At 43.1% G+C, this 23,298-nt stretch overlaps 1 protein-coding gene across 3 annotated transcripts in view; it reads left to right on the top strand.

Moving 5' to 3' along the window:
• The first annotated feature begins 3,636 nt into the window (after positions 1-3,636).
• LOC124000297 (transcriptional regulator Erg-like) overlaps positions 3,637-23,298 on the top strand; it is a 109,862-nt gene continuing 90,200 nt past the window's right edge. For all 3 annotated transcript variants that reach the window (XM_046306570.1, XM_046306569.1, XM_046306567.1), the window contains exon 1: positions 3,637-3,767. The gene's annotated coding sequence lies outside the window, so the exon portion shown is untranslated. The remainder of the gene's footprint in view (positions 3,768-23,298) is intronic.

Here is a 23,298-nt window from a genome sequence, read left to right as displayed (position 1 = left end):
CCTCCCTCCCTCCCTCCTCCCTCCCTCCCTCCCTCCCTCCCTCCCTCCCCCTCCCTCCCTCCCTCATCCCTCCTTTCTATCTCCAGGTTGAAAAAACAGACTATTTACACAAAATGTCAAGAAGCCAGGAGATTCGGTTCTCTGCCCCCACCCCCCCACATCTTCTTCTCTCTCTCCCTCTCTCTATTTGTAGGGAGAGAGTGATCTGAGACACATTGTGGCAGGGCCAAATGTGAAAGTGTTGTAGCTCTCTCCCTCCTCTCACACAACACATGCCATCTAGGAGAGGCAAGAGTGACTTGTCCTGGGGGCCAGTGTGGGGTCACACAGACCCACCTCTTCACCCATCTGAACAGTCTATCCCAGGTCCCCATCACTCAACACTAACCCCTTGACTACAGATGACATAGCTACTGAAAAATGCCCAAAAGTGCAACGTCAGCAACATTCATGCATTGTGAAAATTTAATTGAGCATATATTTTTAATGTGGAGACAAGGCAAATATGGTTATGAAGGACAACAGATCAACTGTTTTTGTTTCCTTCAACAGATCATTTGATTGTCTTCATTTAACCCAAAAGAGGTCAGTTCAAGGGTCCTGCTGGTATACGCAATAAGATATTGTACATAGGTCGCCATTGCAAATCAAGACTTTTAGCTGTCCGAGCTAAAGCCTAGATATTAGCTCTGGGGACTAACTTCACTATGCAAATGTCAGGCAATGCTACACATTTTGGTAGGCTAGCTCTGCGAACTAAGTGTTATACACAGGTACAACAAAACTATCTCAGACAGCACAGTGTCTTTGAGCCATCTGGGTACTTCTTCATATTGCTTGAGCCAGTGTTCATTCATGCCATCTGGTAGTTGTCAATTCTGCTTCAGCCTCACTGTGCCTCAAGCTACATACAGGAGGATTTCAATTCCCTAAATATTTAACTTTTGTTTGTTCAGAGCGAAGAATGATCTTCTACGTCTGCATTCTTTGTGTACATATGGTTTGATGTTTGTTTCCATGATTTGACTAAAGTGGAACGTCCTCTGCTTGACTGTCTGTCACAGGAAAGGAAACCGTGTCGCAGTCTGCCAAGATTCTGTTTACTGACTCACTGGGACAAGAGATACTGGGAGGAAGGTCATTGCAGTATTTCAAGCACACCTTACCTGGAAGCATTGCTGGCCTGGGACAAATGTATGGAATATGTCTGATGCTTTTTAATATGTCTGATGCACTTTTTTTTTTTAACCTTTATTTAACCAGGCAAGTCAGTTAAGAACATATTCTTATTTTCAATGACGGCCTGGGAACAGTGGGTTAACTGCCTGTTCAGGGGCAGAACGACAGATTTGTACCTTGTCAGCTCGGGGGTTTGAACTCACAACCTTCCGGTTACTAGTCCAACACTCTAACCACTAGGCTACGCTGCCACTTGACCTAGCTTGGCCAGCATAATGGAACCAAAGAACAGTCCCAAACTTGAAAACTCCACCTCTGACTAGCTTGCACTCCGGTCAAGCTTATTCAAGTGCACCACAAGTAATTAAAAGTACTGTATTTAACAAAGGTGCAGTAATGCCCTAATGTCAGATTACAATATACTATGTGATTCACAATTGAACTATCCATCTACCGAGACATTACTGGTGGGTGGATCTTTTCAGTGTGAAAGTGCTCATTATATTCCTCTGGCGTCTCTCATGTTGACAATGGTGCAAATGATTATAGAGCATCTAAAAAAATATGTACAATTGATAAAAGTTTTTTGGGCACAAGCGATAAGTATAACTGTTCTCTGTGTTTTGGAGAAGGTAGAGATCAGAATGATTGAGGGTGTTCAAACAGAGGTGGGGCGAGGGGAAGAGGGGGAGGACAATGGAGAAGGGAGGACGGGGCCCTTCGTGCCTTTTGCGTCTCCCCTGACCCAGACTTGGGGGTCCATGTGTGTGTGTTTCTTTATATTATTTTTAAAATCCTCCTTCTCTGCATTTTATGTCACTGAAAGAATGTCTGGGTGCTGAGGGGATTGAGCCTTTGCTCGTGGTGCAGCATTCTGAAATGAGAGAGGGGGAAAAAAGGGAAAGAGGGAAAGTTAGAGACTAAACCACAGAAATGTAAACATGTCTGGAGCTAAAATAACTTTGCTTTCATTGAAAACACCCCTCCGTCACAAACAGACTTCTGTGTTTTACACCCTGTCCAAAACGGTCACCAAAGGCCAGTTTGTTCTGCAGAAGGGTATTGTTTTACAAATAAAAACACAACAAGTATTTTCCTTTTGGAACCTTAAACCTTGAAAACAGAGTGCTGAAGTAGATATTACTAAAATAATCATTACTAAAGTGTGCTCTTGAGTAATATAAGATTTGTGATTATTACCATGACCTTTTCTGTTTTTCAATGTTTGACAAATAATTATTTGTATCAATAATTGTGGTTATTTCAAAGACAAAAAACTTGCATGTTAATATGCATTAACATTTGGACACTTTTAACATTAAAGATGCACTATGCAGAAATCGCTCCACCATTTCCTGGTTGCAGAAATTCTAATTGTTTGCCTAATTTCAGTTTATGCAACAAAAATAAGCAAGTATAATGTAGAGAAACACTGTACCATCTAAACTGCTGTGAAATATCTTTTCCATAACCAAAAAATATAAGCTGTTGTACAAAACCAAAAATAATAGATGTAAAAATGAAACTTAAGAATGGGAAGCATACAAATAGCACACATAGAACATATCTACTGCATCTTAGACTTGCTTTCAATGAAAATGACAGATCTATAACTCACATTTTTATGTGAATTTAGTCCGGTCACCAAAAAAGTTACATATTTAACATTTTATTTAAAATGTAAGTCAATGTCATTAACATAAATTATTACAAATCATTTTGTGGTCATGTCCTATCATTGGGCCTTAGAATATATCTTGCTTATTGCTGTTGGTTATCACTTCTACTACATCTCTGCTCTAATGGACCTTATTGTTTTAATAGGGAAGGAGACCTCTCTCACCAGGACCTGATGCTTGACCTCACACTGTGGGGGAACTCTTTAAGCCTGGAGAGTTGGTAATTTGACACAATTATGTTATCATTCAAGTCAATTAGCTCTTTCCAGAAACTGGTCAAGCACAAACCAATCTTTGTCTCCAACTCCACCAAAGAACATTGGTGGTCTAGGCACAAGAGCTGGCATTCTTCAAGGTTCTGAAGGGGTTCACTGTAGCCTACACATTCCCATCCACACCCTACCTACCTGTCAATACATTAAATTCCACTTTCACAGGTTGAATCAAAATAGTTTTTACTATTTGATATGAATGAAGTAGTCACATGCCATAATTTTTAAACTATAGGCGTTTTAATATATAGGCTACTTTATACTACAAATGCAGTATACATTTACACATACTAGAAAAGCATGCTCACTAAAACACATTTAGATTAAAAATCTGTTTTTTCAAAAGAGGTAGTCGTGATAAATAACATTCAGAGATAACAAACAAAAAGTTATTGTGCGCTCTCTGTCTCTCTCTCGCTCACGCTTTCTCTCTCTCTCACGTGCGCACAGTGGTGTGTTGTGTATGACTTGCCTCCATTCTCCAATATCATAGTAGTAGATGCCGTTTGGCCGCATTGAACCAGCAGTTAGTTCATTAAGACAACAAAAAACTAAAACCTCGTTCTTTATTTTTTCCCTCGGTGTGGCACCTTCTGTTTCCTTCACCGAAAACGATTCAACGTTTCACGACCAAACTGTAAGTCGAAGCGTTATTATCAAAACTTTTACAACTAAAAGTTGATGTATCGGCTTGTGCCTGTTTCGCCGTAGCTGATCTGGACCGAGCAGCTTTATCTCAATTATAGTGTATTACATTATAAAGTTTCTATCAAACTTTTTCAATGGAAAAGTTTGTAGTGAATTTTAGGAAGGGAGGGCATTGAGCATGTTCAATGATGATGCATTATGCCCCGAAGTGATGGTCCGCGAGTGACAGTTGACAGGTCAGATAGTTTGTTCGCTCCCTGATGAGTAGGCTAGCTACATTTATGGCAGACCTTTTAGTGAAACTGCAAAGAAACCAAAGGTCAATTAGAAACTATAATTTTATTTGATGAATTGTCATTAGTTCATAACATTACAAGTTTCCAATTTCTGAAGCATTTTTAAGAATAAAGAAAGTCCTAAAGGAGATCAAATAAGTAGACTAAATAGGTTAGAAAGACTTCAAATACAATGTGTTATTGTTCTCTTAAAAAGCCTACCATCCTGTATCAAAACCTTTCACATGAGAAGGTTGAATTTCAATTGAGTATGCTATGGATTTGTCACGTAGCCTACTATTATTGATGCAATACTGACAAAAGTTGCTGTGGATATGTGGTAATTGTGGGCTATTATTAGTATTATCTTTAGTGGGTTTTGAGTCAAACATTTCATAGGACATAACAACAATCTGACAATTAGGCCTATATGATGTTTGGATTTTTTTTAAACTAAGCTGAATGCAACAACAGATTTATAGGGATTTTCATAGACTATTCTGAAATATTCCTGGAATATTGAGCAGCCAAGGCCAATTTACTCATGTACTAATCATAATGATTAGTATACGATAGCTCTAGTTATGATCAATACAAGACTGCAACAAACTAACACAACTTACAACTGAAATTGTCTCCCTGTATAATAATATCAACAATGTGAATACTTGTTCACCACTGACTGCTAAATCAGGTTCACACAGAGGGATTCTTGGTAGACTTAAACAAATCTACTTTGAAACAAAAGTATACACCTCAAACACATGGTTATTGGCTTAAAAAAAGAAGACACCTGTACCATGTCAGGCATAGAGTTCAAATGTATTCCATTTTGAGGTTGCATCCAAATATTCTACTTTATATACATCACAGAAGATTGAAATATATCAAAACTGTTTAACATCAAAACACCGGATTTTCATCTGTTTTTTAAAAAGCATTATTTATTAAGTATGATATTATGAAAAATTTGAATAACATTCCACCCATGAGACTATAGATGGTGCTTTTGGTCATTGACCACAGGACAGAGCTATGAGATGTCTCCCACGCTACCTCCGGAGGTAGTGTGGGAGACATCAACACCACATACTCCCCTCTGAGTCGTACAGTAAAGGCAACGACTCTCCCACACCACATGACCCTGCAAGACAGCATTTTTGCTCTGTTAGCCAAATTGAATTAAAGGCTTTTAAAATACCCACACATTTGTGAATAATTGCATTAATCAAGTGTGCAACATTATGTGCAATATGGTTTAGATGAGAAGCTCCTGTATAGTTTGATTTGCTATCATTATTTTGTTTGTCTATATACTATGGTATTTACGGTACGCTAATAGCTGCATTCACACATGAAGCAGCAATGTGGCAAAATACAAGGCTAGTGTAAACAGAGAAGTTGCAAATCTGAGCATGAAGAGAATCCACCATAAGGAAATATACATAGCCTATGTCTTTCATTTGTCAGTTAAATAATGAGTTATCAGTCCATCAGCTGCTTTTATAATGAGAACAGTACAGTACTGTCATAATTTTTAAAACTTAGCTTTCAGTGCAGAATCACAATTTATTATATATATTTATAATTAAATCTACACATTGATTTATATAGTGGGCAGTGAAGTTCGACATGTGTATGTATATACAGTATATTATAAAAACATCACATGCGACTCGTAATGAGACTAAGCAATTAGCCTATTAAAATGTTTATCTGACTCCATAAAGATAATTAAAATATACAGTACAACATTTACATTTACATTTAAGTCATTTAGCAGACGCTCTTATCCAGAGCGACTTACAAATTGCAAGCAAGCATTAGGCAATGAGTTGATGCTGACTAGCAGGAATTGGTCTGAGAATTGTCTATATCAAAGGCAGATATTTAATTAACATTATCCAATGAATGATAACATTATACAAGGCATAAACCTAAAGTTTCAAGCATTAACAAGCATTACAAAGCATACTTCTAGGCATATACACTACTGTTCAAAAGTTTGGGGTCATTGAGAAATGTCATTGTTTTTGAAAGAAAAGCACATTTTTGTCCATTAAAATAACATCAAATTGATCAGAAATACAGTGTAGACATTGATAATGTTGTAAATGACGATTGTAGCTGGAAACGGCAGATTTTCTTATGGAATATCTACATAGGTGTACAGAGGCCCATTAAATAATAACAGCAACCATCACTCCTGTGTTCCAATGGCACGTTGTGTTAGCTAATCCAAGTTTATAATTTTAAAAGGCTAATTGATCATTAGAAAACCCTTTTCAATTATGTTAGCACAGTTGAAAACTGTTGTACTTATTAAAGAAGCAATAAAACTAGCCTTCTTTAGACTAGTTGAGTATCTGTAGAATCAGCACTGGCTCTAACCAGAATAGAAAAGGGAGTTGGTGGCCCCCTGTGCACAACTGAGCAAAAGGACAAGTACATTAGAGTGTCTAGTTTGAGAAACAGACGCCTCACAAGTCCTCAACTGGCAGCTTTATTAAATTATACCCGCAAAACACCAGTCTCAATGTCAACAGTGAAGGGGCGACTCCGGGATGCTGGCCTTCTAGGAAGAGTTGCAAAGCTAAAACCATATCTCAGACTGGCCAATAAAAAGAAAAGATTAAGATGGGCAAAAAAACACAGACACTGGACAGAGGAACTCTGCCTAGAAGTCCAGCATCCCGGAGTCACCTCTTCACTGTTGATGTTGAGACTGGTGTTTTGCAGGTACTATTTAATGAAGCTGTCAGTTGAGGACTTGTGAGGCGTCTGTTTCTCAAACTAGACACTCTAATGTACTTGTCCTCTTTCTCAGTTGTGCACCGGGGCCTCCCATTCCTCTTTCTATTTTGGTTAGAGACAGTTTGCACTGTTCTGTGAAGGGAGCAGTATACAGTGTTGTATGAGATCTTCAGTTTCTTGGCAATTTCTCTCATGGAATAGCCTTCATTTCTCAGAACAAGAATAGACTGACGAGTTTCAGAAGAAAGTTCCTTGTTTCTGGCCAGTTTGAGCCTGTAATTGAACTCACAAATGCTAATGCTCCAGATGTTCAACTAGTCTAAAGAAGGTAAGTTTTATTGCTTCTTTAATCAGTACAACAGTTTTCAGCTGTGCTAACATAATTACAAAAGGGTTTTCTAATGATCAATTAGCCTTTTAAAACGATAAACTTGGATTAGCTAACACAATGTGCCATTGGAACGCAGGAGTGATTGTTGCTGATAATGGGCCCCTGTACACCTATGTAGATATTCCATTAAAAATCTGCCGTTTCCAGCTACAATAGTTATTCACAACATTAACAGTGTCTACACTGTATTTGTCATCAATTTGAATTTATTTTAATGGACAAAAAATGTGCTTTTCTTTCAAAAACAAGGACATTTCTAAGTGACCCCAAACTTTTGAACGGTAGTGTAGATCCTAAGGTTAACTTAGAAGACAAAGCATGAACAAAGAGATGCCTATTAGGCCAGAGGCCTAGAAGCCTAGGAAATGAGGATTGATCATACAACCCTCCTCCATGGACTGGAACCAGGATAAGCGAGCGAACAAAGGTATTTCATTCCATTTATAACATCTGAAGGTGCAACCTTTCAACCCAAAACCAACCACCACTGACCACTCAAACGATACCAATTTTACAATAACCTAAACACTGCCAGGCCCGATCTCCACAGGATGTCACAGCATTTAAAGGCTTGTGTGGGAGATCAGACTAATGTAAATAAGACAGAATTCCTGAGAAGACAATGAAAACCATTGCATAATACAGTCATCCTGTACAGATACAAGTAACCATAGAGATAATACGTCCATATAAATAGCATCACAGTTATCCTCAGTGAACACGTTTCAGGGCGATATCAAACATGGATACTATATCATTATTCAGTCACATTAGTCAGATACTGTAACAGAGAGATACACAATGGTGAATAGTCCTTGGGCATTGTCCTTTGTGCTTTCCTTGTGTTCCTGGACCATTTGCATTGCTGCTCCAGGTGACAGAGAGCACATAAATTATGGCCAAACCTACATTTATAGAGATTATCAACTGTTTATAAGCCATTTATAACACAATAATGTATAGATATATACATTAATACATTTTTTAAACTACTTTTGAACCAGTATAAACTATATAAGATATTTCCACAATATCATGTCTTAAAATTTCCTCCAATCAACTTTTTCTTCTCAAGGCTAGTAGTTAAGGCCCATTTATCCCACATACACATACACGTAACACACACAGCCACTAACACCCCAGACCATTCTGCATAATTAAATCATTTACGGCTGTTTTGTAAGCTTATGTCTTGGTGATTTATGTGGTGGGGATCGCTTCTGCAACATCTGGTTTACTCCTTTATCGTATAAAAATGTAGATCACCATTCCAAAGGCAACATTTAACATTGGGTTGCCAGGTCTTTTCCGGCCCATGTGTCACGTCTTCTGAATTAGATTTTGGCGGAACATTTACCCAGTAGGCTCTTTGTTTCTGAGTGAAATAACTGATCCAATAATTCAACAAAGTGCATGTTCAAAAATTATGACTTCGATTTAGTTTTTTTATTTACTCGTAATTCCAAAATTGGTTACTTATGGGTAATTCCACGGTAACGGAATTACGTTTGAAAAAAAAAACCCATTGATTTCAAAGTTTAACAAACCATACAACTCTATACACACAGACTTATTTTAATAATTTATATCGAAAAATTTCCAAAAACAAATTTAGTGGAAGAACTGTGCAGACGCTAACTTAGGTATCAGAATTCTATAAGAAGTCAAAAGAAAAATTACAGCTGAGCAAAGCTTATGAAAGAAACGATCTGTAGAGGCTTATTTCCATAGCCTATTATTAGGAATGTGGGTACAACCTACCTACAACGTATAGAAGTCTAGACCTAATAATAGAGGAAGATTAGGCAAAAATGCTAATTATTGAATAATTCTGGGGACAGCAGAGTTGCGTACTCTGCAGCCAGGCTCTTTATGATTTGGTCAATAGAGGGCGATACCATTATATATCAGAATGTTTTATGGGTACTTAGTCAAGATAGGACAAAGGTTGACATCGCCCAACTGTACTCAGTACTGTACTGTGTTGTACTGTATTGTACTGTACTATAATGTACTCTACTCACTGTACTGTGCTCTAAGTAGTGTACTGTACTGTGCTATCCAAACTTGTGAAACATACGTCTATAATAGGTTCAGATTTGGTCCAGTCTGGTCTGTCTGTGGACATTGACATCAAGACCAGGGTGGACTGACCAAATTTCAACTACTTTTCAACATCCATGGATATCAAATCAAATCAAAATGTATTTTATACGATATCAAATGATCTCCATCCAACCTCACTGAGCTTGAGCTGTTTTGCAAGGAGGAATGGGAAAAAAATTCAGTCTCTCGATGTGCAAAACTGATAGAGACATACCCCAAGCGACTTACAGCTGTAATCACAGCAAAAGGTGGCGCTACAAAGTATTAACTTAAGGGGGCTGAATAATTTTGCACGCCCAATTTTTCTGTCTTTGATTTGTTAAAAAAGTTTGAAATATCCAATAAATGTTGTTCCACTTCATGATTGTGTCCCACTTGTTGTTGATTCTTCACAAAAAAATACAGTTTTATATCTTTATGTATGAAGCCTGAAATGTGGCAAAAGGTCGCAAAGTTCAAGGGGGCCAAATACTTTCGCAAGGCACTGTATATTTTCAAACCTGCATATTTAGCTAAAAGAAATCCAGAAATCCAGAATTTTATGTAATTATGACATAACATTGAAGGTTGTGCAATGTAACAAGAATATTTAGACTTAGGGATGCCACCCATTAGATAAAATATCCAACTGTTTCGTATTTCACTGAAATAATAAAAGTTTTGTTTTTGAAATGATAGTTTCCGGATTTGACCATATTAATGAACAAAGGCTCGTATTTCTGTGTGTTATTATGTTAGAATTAAATCTATGATTTGATAGAGCAGTCTGACTGAGCGATGGTAGGCAGCAGCAGGCTCGTAAGCATTCATTCAAACAGCACTTTTGTGCGTTTTGCCAGCAGCTTTTCGCAAGCACAGCGCTGTTTACGACTTCAAGCCTATCAGCCCAATGGCTGGTGTAACAGATGTGAAATGGCTAGCTGGTTAGCGGGGTGCGCGCTAATAGCGTTTCAAACGTCACTCGCTCTGAGACTTTGAGTAGTTATTCCCCTTGGCTGTTGTCGATGTGTTCCTGGTTCGAGCCCAGGTAGGGGCGCGGAGAGGGACGGAAGCTATACTGTTACACTTGCAATACTATAGTGCCTATAAGAACATCCAATAGTCAAAGGTACATGAAATACAAATGGTATAGAGAGAAATAGTCCTATAAATACCATATTAACTACAACCTAAAACCTTTTACCTTGGAATATTGAAGTCTCTGTCACGCCTTGGTCATTGTATCTTGTGTTTTTGTTATATGTTTGGGTAGGCCAGGGTGTGACATGGGTTTATATGTTGTATTTCGTATTGGGGTTTGTATTAATTGGGAGTGTGTATTAGTAGGGGTGTGTCTAGTTAGGCTTGGCTGCCTGAGGCGATTCCTAATTGGAGTCAGCTGATTCTAGTTGTCTCGGATTGGGAACCATATTTAGGTAGCTTGAGTGCGCGTTGTATTTCGTGGGCGATTGTACCTGTCTTAGTGTTAGTCACCAGATAGGCTGTTTTAGTTTCACTCGTTTGTTGTTTTTGTATTTTCAGTTATTTCAGGTACCGCATATATCTTCATTAAAAGTCATGAGTAACCTACACGCTGCATTTCGGTCTGACTCTCTTCAAACAGCAGACGAAATTCATTACAGAATCGCCCACCACCATTCACAGACCGAGCAGCGTGTGAACTGGCAGGAGCTAAAGGAGGACGATATGGACGGCAGAAGCAGGGATTATACGACGTGGGAAGAAATCGACAGGTGGGCGGCCGACCCAGAGCGAGTGCAGGAGCCCGCCTGGGATTCCCTACAGCAATGCGAAGAGGGCTATACACGTATGGAATCGAGAAGGAAAGCATTGCTATACAGAGCGAAAACCGAAGGTAAAGGGGGAAAGCGCAGAGAGAGAGTGGCTGAGTCAGAGAATAGACCTGAGCCTACTCTCCCTGTTAATCGTGAAGAGCAGTTGCAATGGGAGAGACTGCATCATTTGGAGATTTGGACATGGGAGGAGGAATTAGACGGTCAAGGACCCTGGGAGCAGCCGGGAGAATATCGCAGTCCCAAGGAGGAAATAGAGGCAGCTAAAGCGGAGAGGCGCATGTATGAGGAGGCAGCACGGCGACGCGATTGGAAACCGGAAAGTCACCCCCAAAAAAATATTGGGAGGGGGCTAAAAGGGAGAATAGTTATGCCAGGTAGGAAACCTGCGCATACTCCCTGTGCTCACCGTTGGGCTAGAGAGACCGGGCAGGCACCGTGTTATGCTATGGAGCGCACGGTGTTTCCAGTGCGGGTGCAGAGCCAGCTGCGACACATACCAGCCCTTCCTATTGGCCGGGCTAGAGTGGGCATCGAGCCAGGTAAGCTTGGGCAGGCTCGGTGCTCAAGAGCTCCAGTGCGCCTGCACGGTCCGGTCTATCCAGAGCCACCTCTACACACCAGTCCTCCGGTAGCAGCTCCCCGCACCAGGCTTCCTGTGCGTGTCCTCGCGCCAGTACCACCAGTTCCAGCACCACGCACCAGGCCTCCAGTGCGCCTCGCCTGTTCAGCACAGCCAGTGCTTTTCTCCCCTCCTGTGCTATCGGAGTCTCCAGCCTGTTTAGCGCAGCCAGAGCCTTTCTCCTCTCCTGTGCTGCCGGAGTCTCCTGTCTGTCCAGCGCCACCAGTGCTACCAGTCGGCCCAGCGCGTCCAGTGCGCCTCGCCTGTTCAGCGCAGCCAGAGCCTTTCTCCTCTCCTGCGCTGCCGGAGTCTCCTGTCTTCCCAGCGCCGCCAGTGCTCCCAGTCGGCCCTGCGCGTCCAGTGCACCTCGCCTGTTCAGCGCAGCCAGAGCTTTTCTCCTCTCCTGCACTGTTGGAGTCTCCCGCCTGTTCAGCGCAGCCAGAGCCTTTCTCCTCTCCTGCGCTGCCGGAGTCTCCTGTCTGCCCAGCGCCGCCAGTCGGCCCAGCGTCACCAGTCTGCCAGGATCCACCAGAAGTGCCAGTCTGCCAGGATCCGCCAGAAGTGCCAGTCTGCCAAGATCTTCTAGATCGGCCAGACAACCTTAATCATCCAGGTCCACCAGCCAGCCAGGATTTACCGGAGCCTACTACCTGCCTGAGTTTCCTCTCAGTACTGAGCTTCCTCTCAGTATTAGGCTCCCTCTCTGTACTGGGCTCCCTCTCAGTACCGGGCTTCCCCTCAGTACCGGGCTTCCCCTCAGTACCGGGCTGCTTCGGTCCCGGGCTGCCCCTCTGTCCCGAGCTGCCCCTCTGTCCCGAGCTGCCCCTCTGTCCCGAGCTGCCCCTCTATCCCGAGCTGCCCCTCTGTCCCGAGCTGCCCCTCTGTCCCGAGCTGCCCCTCGGTCCCGAGCTGCCCCTCGGTCCCGAGCTGCCCCTCTGTCCCGAGCTACCCCTCGGTCCCGAGCTACCCCTCGGTCCCGAGCTGCCCCTCGGTCCCGAGCTGCCCCTCAGTTATGTGGGGATCAGGGTGAGGACTATTAGGCCATGGTCGGCGGAGAAGGTGGATTATCCTAGGACGCGAAGGGGAGGAACTAGGACACTTATGGAGTGGGGTCCACGTCCCGAGCCAGAACCGCCACCATGGATAGATTCCCACCCGGACCCTCCCTATGCTCTTGAGGTGCGTCCCGGAGTCCGCACCTTAGGGGGGGGGGGGTTCTGTCACGCCTTGGTCATTGTATCTTGTGTTTTTGTTATATGTTTGGGTAGGCCAGGGTGTGACATGGGTTTATATGTTGTATTTCGTATTGGGGTTTGTATTAATTGGGAGTGTGTATTAGTAGGGGTGTGTCTAGTTAGGCTTGGCTGCCTGAGGCGATTCCTAATTGGAGTCAGCTGATTCTAGTTGTCTCGGATTGGGAACCGTATTTAGGTAGCTTGAGTGCGCGTTGTATTTCGTGGGCGATTGTACCTGTCTTAGTGTTAGTCACCAGATAGGCTGTATTAGTTTCACTCGTTTGTTGTTTTTGTATTTTCAGTTATTTCATGTACCGCATATATCTTCATTAAAAGTCATGAGTAACCTACACGCTGCATTTCGGTCTGACTCTCTTCAAACAGCAGACGAAATTCATTACAGTCTCATGTTAAAAGGAACCACCAACTTTCATATGTTCTCATGTTCTGAGCAAGGAACTCAAACGTTAGCTTTTTTACATGGCACATATTGCACTTTTACTTTTACATATTGCACTTTGTTTTTGCATTATTTAAACCAAATTGAACATATTTCATTATTTATTTGAGGCTAAATTGATTTTTATTGATGTATTATATTAAGCTAAAATAAGTGTTCATTCAGTATTGTTGTAATTGTCATTATTACAAATAAAAAAATTTAAATCAGATTTTTTTGGTCATCCAATAATCGTATCGGTATTGGCGTTGAAAAATCATAATCGGTCGACCTCTAGTTGAGGTAGTATGTACATGTAGGTAGAGTTAATTAAAGTGACTATGCATAGATGACAACAGAGAGTGGCAGTGCTGTGGAGGGGGGGGTGGGCAATGCATATAGTCTGCGTAGCCATTTGACTAGATGTTCAGGCGTCTTATGGCTTGGGGGTAGAAGCTGTTTAGAAGCCTCTTGGACCTAGACTTGGCGCTATATGGTACCGCTTGCCATGTGGTAGCAGAGAGAACAGTCTATGACTAGAGTGGCTGAAATCTTTGACAATTTTTAGGGCCTTCCTCTGACACCGCCTGGTATAGAGGTCCTGGATGGCAGGCAACTTGGCCACAGTGATGTACTGGGCCGTTCGCACTACCCTCTGTAGTGCCTTGCGGTTGGAGGCCAAACAGTTGCCATACCAGGCAGTGATGCAACCAGTTAGGATGCTCTCGATGGTGCAGCTGTAGAACGTTTTGAGGATCTCAGGACCCATGCCAAATCTTTTCAGTCTGGGGGGAGAATAGGTTTTGTTGTGCTCGCTTCACAACTGTCTTGGTGTGCACGGACCATGTTAGTTTGTTGGTGATGTGGACATCAACGAACTTGGAGTGCTCAACCTGCTCCACTGCAGTCCCGTCGATGAGAATGGGGGAGTGCTCGGTCCTCTTTTTCCTGTAGTCCACAATCATGTCCTTTGTCTTGATCACGTTGAGGGAGAGGTTGTTGTCCTGGCACCACATGGCCAGCTCTCTGACCTCCTCCCTATAGGCTGTCTCGTTGTTTTCGGTGATCAGGCCTATCACTGGTGTGTCATCGGCAAATTTAATGATGGTGTTGGAGTCGTGCCTGGCTGTGCAGTCATGAGTGAACAGGGAGTAAAGGAGGGGGCTGAGCACACACCCCTGAGGGGCACCTGTGTTGAGGATCAGCGTGGCGGGTGTGTTGTTACCTACCCTTACCACTGGGGGCGGCCCGTCAGGAAGTCCAGGATCCAGTTGTAGAGGGAGGTGTTTAGTCCCAGGGTCCTTAGCTTATTGATGAGCTTTGAGGGCGCTATGATGTTGAACGCTGAGCTCTAGTCTATGAATAGCATTCTCACATAGGTGTTCCTTTTGTCCAGGTGGGAAAGGGCAGCGTGGAGTGCAATAGAGACTGCATTATCTGTGGATCTGTTGGGGCGGTATGCAAATTGGAGAGGGTCTAAGGTTTCTGGGATGATGGTGTTGATGTGAGCCATGACCAGCATTTCAAAGCACTTCATGGCTACAGACATGAGTGCTACGGGGCGGTAGTCATTTAGGCAGGTTACCTTAGTGTTCTTGGGCACAGGCACTATGGTGGTCTGCTAAAATATGTTGGTATTACAAACTCGGACAGGGAGAGGTTGAAAATTTCAGTGAAGACACTTACAGTACACGTCCTGATAATCCGTCTGGCTACTACGGCCTTGTGAATGTTTACCTGTCTAAAGGTCTTACTCACATCGGTGGCGAGAGCGTGATCACACAGTCTTCTGGTACAGCTGGTGCTCTCATGCATGTTTCAGTGTTATTTGCCTCGAAGCAGCTCGTGTCACTGGGCAGCTCTCGGCTGTGCTTCCCTTTGTAGTCTGTAATGGTTTGCAGGCCCTGCCACATCCGATGTGCGTCAGAGCCGGTGTAGTACGAATCGATATCAGTCCTGTATTGACGCTTCGCTTGTTTGATGGTTTGTCAGAGGGCAGTATTTCTTATTAGCTTCTGGCTTACAGTTCCGCTTCTTGAAAGTAGCAGCTCTAGCCTTTAGCTCAGTGCGGATGCTGCCTGTAATCCATGGCTTCTGCTTGGGTTATGTACGTATGGTCACTATGGGGAGGGAGTCATCAATGCACATATTGATTAAGCCAATGACAGAAGTGCTGTACTCCTCAATGCCATTGGAGGAATCCCGGGAACATATTCCAGTCTGTGCTAGCAAAACAGTCCTGTAGCTTAGCATCTGCTTCATCTGACCACTTTTTTATTTATCTAGTCACTGGTGCTTCCTGCTTAATTTTGGCTTGTAAGCAGGAATCAGGAGGATGGAATTATGGTCAGATTTGCCAAATGGAGAGCAAGGGAGAGCTTTGTATTAATTTCTGTGTGTGGAGTATAGGTGGTCCAGAGTTATTTTCCCTCTGGTTGCACATTTAACATGCTGATAGAAATTTGGTAAAACTGATTTAAGTTTCCCTGCATTAAAGTCACCGGCTACTAGGAGCGCCCCCTCTGGGTGAGCGTTTTCTCACTTGCTTATCGCGGAATACAGCTTATTCAATGCTATCTTAGTGCAAGTCTCGGACTGTGGTGGTATGTAAACAGCTACAAAGATTATAGGTGAAAACTCTCTCTGTAGGTAATGTGGTCTGCAGCTTATCATGAGAAACTCTACCTCAGGTGAGCAATAGCTCGAGCCTTCCTTAGATATCGTGCGCCAGCTGTTGTTTAAAAAAATACATAGACCTTGTCTTACCAGATGCCGCTGTTGTATCGTATAGCCAGCCAGCTGTATGTTGATATTGTTGTCGTTTAGCCATGACTCCACAAAGCATAAGATGTTACAGTTTTTAATGTCCCGTTGGACATAATAACTTGTCCATTTTATTGTCCAAAGATGGCATGTTTGCTAGCAGAATTGAGGTGAGTGGGGATTTATTCGATCGCCTCCGACTCCTCAGATGGCAGCCCGCCCTCCAGCCTCTCTTTCTCCACCTCCTCTTCATGCAGATCACTGGGGACGGGGCCAATGTTCCCAAGGGAGCCGTATATCTTCCACCTCGGGCTCGTCAGATTTTTGAAAGAAGAAAAAGGATTCTGCTAGTCTGTGGTGAGTAATCACAGTCCTGATGTCTAGAAGTTATTTTTCGGTCATAAGAGGCGGTAGCGGCAACATTATATTCAAAAAATGTAACAAAATAAGTTACAAACAATGCAGATAAACAAACAAAAACAATCGGTTGGGGGCACATAAAACATCTGCCTTCTGCTCTGGCGCCATCTTAGTGTGATGGTGGTGTCAGTCGGGGGCTCAGTGGGTGAAGATGCTGGTTACAGTAAATGGAAAGAGAGGGGGCTTATTGCCACAGACCTCACAATATTATCATAATACTTAGGTGCCGATACAATATGTATTGTGATTCTCACAAATCACCTGATTCTCACAATGTATTGCGATTCGACACTGCGATTCTATTCCGATATGATGTTCCAAACTTATTGCTCACTATATGTCTGCTGAAGAGAGATGAGAGAGAGTATAAGAATGTTTTGATCAGTCATGGAAATAAAAGTGCTGAAAACATGTTGGCTCACTATTTTAAAACAATTTGGACAGCAAGCTATATGATACAAATTCTGCTGTTTTGGCGCAGGTACAGCTGGCTAAAGATGGCTAACGTTACCTACAGTAGAACATTTAAAAAAATATATATATGTACAGTACATTCGGAAAGTATTCAGACCCCTTGACTTTTTCCACATTTTGTTACATTACAGCCTTATTCTAAAATGTATTAAATATTCATTTATTCTCAGCAATCTGCACATACTACTCCATAATTATATTATTTACATAAGTATTCAGACCCTTTGCTATGAGACTCAAAATTGAGCTTAGGTGCATCCTGTTTCCATTGATCATCCTTGAAATGTTTCTACAACTTGATTGGAGTCCACCTGTGGTGAATTCAATTGATTGGAGATGATTTGGAAAGACACACACCAGTCCATATAAGGTCCCACAGTTGACAGTGCATGTCAGAGCAAAAACCAAGCCATGAGGTTGGAGGAATTGTCCATAGAGCTCCGAGACAGGATTGTGTCAAGCCACAGATCTGGGGAAGGGTACCAAGACATTTCTGCGGCATTGAAGACCCCCAAGAACACAGTGGCCTCCATCATTCTTAAATTGAATATATTTGGAATCACCAAGACTCTTCCTAGAGTATGTGGAGATGGGATAACCTTCCAGAAGGACAACAATCTCTGCATCACTCCACCAATCAAGCCTTTATGATAGTGGCCAGACATAAGCCACTCCTCAGTAAAATGCTCATGACAGCCCACTTGGAGTTTGACAAAAGGCAACTGAAGGACTCTCAGACAAATAGAAACAATACTTTTCTCTTTGGCCTGAATGCCAAGCATCACGTCTGGAGGAATCCTGGCACCATCCCTACAGTGAAGCATGGTGGTGACAGCTTCATGCTGTGGGGATGTTTTTCAGCGGCAAAGACTGGGATAATAGTCAGGAACAAGGGAAAGATGAACGGAGCAAAGAACAAGGGAGATTCTTGATGAAAACCTGCTTCAGGGCTCTCAGGACCTCAGACTGGGGCAAAGGTTCACCTTCCAACAGGACAAGGACCCTAAGCACACAGCCAAGACAACACAAGAGTGGCTTCGGTACAAGTCTCAGAATGTCCTTGAGTGGCCCAGCCAGAGCCCTGACCGGAACGCGATCGAAAATCTCTGGAGAGACCTGAAAATAGCTGTGCAGCGACGCTCCCCATTCGACCTGACAGAGCTTGAGAGGATCTACAATGAAAAATGGGAGAAACTCCCCAAATACAGGTGGGCCAAGCTTGTAGCATCATACCCAAGAAAACTCAAGGCTGTAATTGCTGCATAAGGTGCTTCAACAAAGTACTGAGTAAAAGGTCTGAATAATTATGTAAATGTAAATGTAACGAAATTAGAAATTTTTTAAAATTTCAAAAAACCTGTTTCTGCTTTGTCATTATGGGTTGTGCTGTCTAGATGAATGAGGGGGGAAAAACTATTTAATCCATTTTAGAATAAGGCTGTAATGTACTTTCCTATTGCATGTGTATGTAATAGAATAAACGTGTCAAAAACGAATGAAGACATGAATAAATGCATTTCTATAGCTTCCAAAATGTTTGAGTACCAAGATAGCTGCACAGGGGCTTCAATACAGCGCCCCCTGTCATTCATCCAGGATTTATACACATCATTGGTACCGCCCAGGGGTGGAATTAGGGAAAAATCACTCGAAAAACTCACCACTGCCGGAGCACCTGGCAGACAGCTTAAACAATTCAACCTCGATGCCTCGATATTGAGCAACACTTACTGAATGAGTGTGAAAAAGTATGTATGAAAAGTGTGAAAATGTATCCCCTTACTGTAATTCACTCTGGATAAGAGCATCTGCTAAAATGACTAAAATGTAAAAATGTATGGTTGGACTGGTGATGGTGAGAAAGATGTGATGGGATTGCTGAGAGGTGTGGTGTCGCAATGTTTATTCGTAGTTGCCTATGGGGCTGTATAGATTTATACAAGTCATATTGCACCCCAACACCCAATCTATCAACCAGTCTAGCCCAGCTCTGTCCTCGCTTCAGCCACAGCCCTGTCTGGGCACACACAAGCTGTGGCATGTATGGGGAAAGGGAGGGTGCAGAGGACATGAGAGTGGCTCAGGAAGGTCCTCATACAGTAGAAATACAGTAATGATAGTGTGTATACAATTATTGAGGCTGTCCATGAGAATGCATTTTTGTCAGGGTTGTTGGTTCAGTGTCAGAGAAAGAGAGATAGAGAAAATCAAGAGAGAAAGAGAGACTCACTTTCTGTCATTTCCCCAAGTAGCCGACAGATTATATTTTATCTTCCTCTCTTCCTCTTCCATCTCAGGTATAGATGGACAATTGGGAAATATGATAGACTTACTTAGCCAGACAACGGTCAATTACAAAGACCAAAGAAAATACTGTAATGACTGGTTTACTGCAAACATTTTTTTTGTCAATATTGAGATATGGAAACTGTATTTCTTACAATTATGGGTTCAAGTGTCCTCTTCTGCTGAGGTGATGGGAAGGCACTCTGATGCATTCTAATCCTCACAGCCACCATACACTGTATTACTGTGTGTGTGTGTGTGTGTGTGTGTGTGTGTGTGTGTGTGTGTGTGTGTGTGTGTGTGTGTGTGTGTGTGTGTGTGTGTGTGTGTGTGTGTGTGTGTGTGTGTGTGTGTGTGTGTGTGTGTGTGTGTGTGTGTGTGTGTGTGTGTGTGCGACTGTGCATGCAAGAGAGAGTGAACTGAGGCACAGCAATGTCACAGAAAAGGTGCAATAGAATCTTCAGATTCACAGCCATAGGGTAGTACAGTGTGAATACCTGTCTGTGTATCAGGGTAGCTGTGTGCATGTGCACATGTGCGTCTACTTTTATGTGTGAAGTGAAGCGCAGCAATGTCGCAGTCGGCCACTGTGACACAATAGAATGCATGCAGCTACCATATAAAAGCCGAGGAATGGTGCTGTAGACGGCCATAAAGGCCAGGCCTGGCTGAACCAGGGGGAAGGAATGAGGTGGTAAACCCCACACTTGGCCCTGCACATACACAGCAGAGGCCTGGCTGGCTGGCTAATTGAAAACGTGTGTGTATGTCTGTATATGTTTGTGCGTGTGTGTGTGTGTGTGAGTGTAAGTGCAGTGTGAGCCTGTTAAAGTATATGTGTATAAGTGCGAGCGAGACATCGCACAAGTATGAGTCTGTCTGCGCTCATGGCGATATGTCCACCAGTGCCTTAGCCACACCAACGTCACCTACCCCTCTAACCCAGCTTCACCATCCCCATGAACCAGGTCCAGCATCTTTGTTTTTGTCAGCGAGCTGCAGTTTCTTCGCCCTGTGACTGCTAATTAAACCATCCCGTAAATATTCCATTATAGGTAGTAAAACTTAATTTTAGATTTCCTGCTCAGCACAGCGTTGCGTCTGATTGCTAGCACACTTGCAGGAGGGGGCCCAAGGGGTTACGAGAGGGGCAGTGGCTATAGTGTGGCGTGCACAGGGGCCATGGTAAACCTTGGTAAAGAAGGGCTTTACGGGCTGCCTCTCGCCCGTTAAAGGTCTTTTATCACGTGGTAAACCTGCTCTCTGCTGGTCCACACTACTGTACACTAGAGCCTACTGATCAACTCAATAACCACAGGAACAGTAACAGCAAAGAAGGTCACGTTAATGATGAGAGGGTCACACTAATGACAGTACTTACTGTCACTTTAATGACAAGAGTGGCTGATGTCAATAGTTTACAACCCAAAACCAACCCATTGACTTATCGTCAACAAAACTAAGGAGATGATTGTGGACTTCAGGAAACAGCAGAGGGAACACCCCCCTATCCACATCGATGGAACAGTAGTGGAGAGGGTAGCAAGTTTTAAGTTCCTCGGCATACACATCACAGACAAACTGAATTGGTCCACTCACACTGACAGCGTCGTGAAGAAGGCGCAGCAGCGCCTCTTCAACCTCAGGAGGCTTAAGAAATTCGGCTTGTCACCAAAAGCACTCACAAACTTCTACAGATGCACAATCGAGAGCATCCTGGCGGGCTGTATCACCGCCTGGTACGGCAACTGCTCCGCCCACAACCGTAAGGCTCTCCAGAGGGTAGTGAGGACTGCACAACGCATCACCGGGGGCAAACTACCTGCCCTCCAGGACACCTACACCACCCGATGTTACAGGAAGGCCATAAAGATCATCAAGGACATCAACCACCCGAACCACTGCCTGTTCACCCCGCTATCATCCAGAAGGCGAGGTCAGTACAGGTGCATCAAAGCTGGGACCGAGAGACTGAAAAACAGCTTCTATCTCAAGGCCAACAGACTGTTAAACAGCCACCACTAACATTGAGTGGCTGCTGCCAACACACTGTCATTGACACTGACCCAACTCCAGCCACTTTAATAATGGGAATTGATGGGAAATGATGTAAATATATCACTAGCCACTTTAAACAATGCTACCTTATATAATGTTACTTACCCTACATTATTCATCTCATATGCATATGTATATACTGTACTCGATACCATCTACTGTATGCTGCTCTGTACCATCACTCATTCATATATCCTTATGTACATATTCCTTATCCCCTTACACTGTGTATAAGACAGTAGTTTTGGAATTGTTAGTTAGATTACTTGTTGGTTATCACTGCATTGTCGGAACTAGAAGCACAAGCATTTCGCTACACTCGCATTAACATCTGCTAACCATGTGTATGTGACAAATAAAATTTGATTTGATTTGATTTTGATTTGATTTGAATCAGCTGCTGTGAAGGTATTGTTACTTTGGTCCTGTTCTTCACCAATGGTAAGGTGTTAACCTGAGGAGTTTGTAATTTGAAAAACTTGGTTAGCATAATCACCCTTCTCATAGTGGAAGTATCTAGTCTCCATGAGACGAAGAAGCAAAATACACTGCTTTCTTTACATAGTTGAATGTGCTGACAACAAAATCACACAAAAATTATCAATGGAAATCAAATGTATCAATCCATGGAGGTCTGGATTTGGAGTCACACTCAAAATTAAAGTGGAAAACTGTCAGGACCCGGTTACGAACCCGGGTCTCCGGAGCGAGAAACAGTCACTTAACCAACTGAGCCACAAATAGTCTGCAGAACCCAGAAGATGAGGCAGACACAGCAGTACTTGAGACAGTGTATTTAATGAAGTAAAAAAAGTGAAGTCCTTCCAGGAAAACATGTAACTCCACAACCTTAATTCCACAAGAACAAAGGTAATCCTCCAAGACAAAAAGGTAAATCCACAAGGTGGTAGGTATAGCATAAAAGGCCTCAAAAGATACTCAAAAATAAATAAACAAGAACAAAAAACAGAATTCCACAGCGAGTCCACCGGGATCAACAAGAGTACACAGAATACTAGGGCTGGGTGCTAACATACAAACACAGAGCAAATAACTGAGGAAAACTAAGGGTTTAAATACAATCAGGGGAAACGAGGCACAGGTGCAAATAATAATGGGGATCAAGGGAAAACAAAAGGTCAAAAAGCACAATGGGGGCATCTAGTGACCAAAAACCGGAACAACACTGGCCAAATCCTGATAGAAAACCACACTTCAGGCTGATCCAACTTTGATGTAATGTCCTTAAAACAAGTCAAAATGAGGCTCAGGTATGACCTCCCTACAACGCCTGGGCATGCTCTTGATGAGGTGGCGGATGGTCTCCTGAGGGATCTCCTCCCAGACCTGGACTAAAGCATCCGCCAACTCCTCGACAGTCTGTGGTGCAACGTGGCGTTGGTGGATAGAGCGAGACATGATGTCCCAGATGTGCTCAATTGGATTCAGGTCTGGGGAACGGGCGGGCCAGTCCATAGCATCAATGCCTTCCTCTTGCAGGAACTGCTGACATACTCCAGCCACATGAGGTCTAGCATTGTCTTGCATTAGGAGGAACCCAGGGCCAACCACACCAGCATATGGTCTCACAAGGGGTCTGAGGATCTCATCTCAGTACCTAATGGCAGTCAGGCTACCTCTGGCGAGCACATGGAGGGCTGTGCGGCCCCCCAATGAAATGCCACCCCACACCATGACTGACCCACCGCCAAACCCGTCATGCTGGAGGATGTTGCAGGCGTCTCCAGACTCTGTCACGTTTGTCACGTGCTCAGTGTGAACCTGCTTTCATCTGTGAAGAGCACAGGGCACCAGTGGCGAATTTGCCAATCTTGGTGTTCTCTGGCAAATGCCAAACAGGTGGGGGTTGTGCTTACAGCCCAACCCCCACCTGTGGACGTCGG

Source organism: Oncorhynchus gorbuscha, linkage group LG16, assembly GCF_021184085.1.
Source record: "Oncorhynchus gorbuscha isolate QuinsamMale2020 ecotype Even-year linkage group LG16, OgorEven_v1.0, whole genome shotgun sequence".
Classification (NCBI taxonomy): domain Eukaryota; kingdom Metazoa; phylum Chordata; class Actinopteri; order Salmoniformes; family Salmonidae; genus Oncorhynchus; species Oncorhynchus gorbuscha.
Note: the sequence above shows the minus strand (reverse complement) of the source record. Positions and strands in the feature narration are given on the sequence as shown.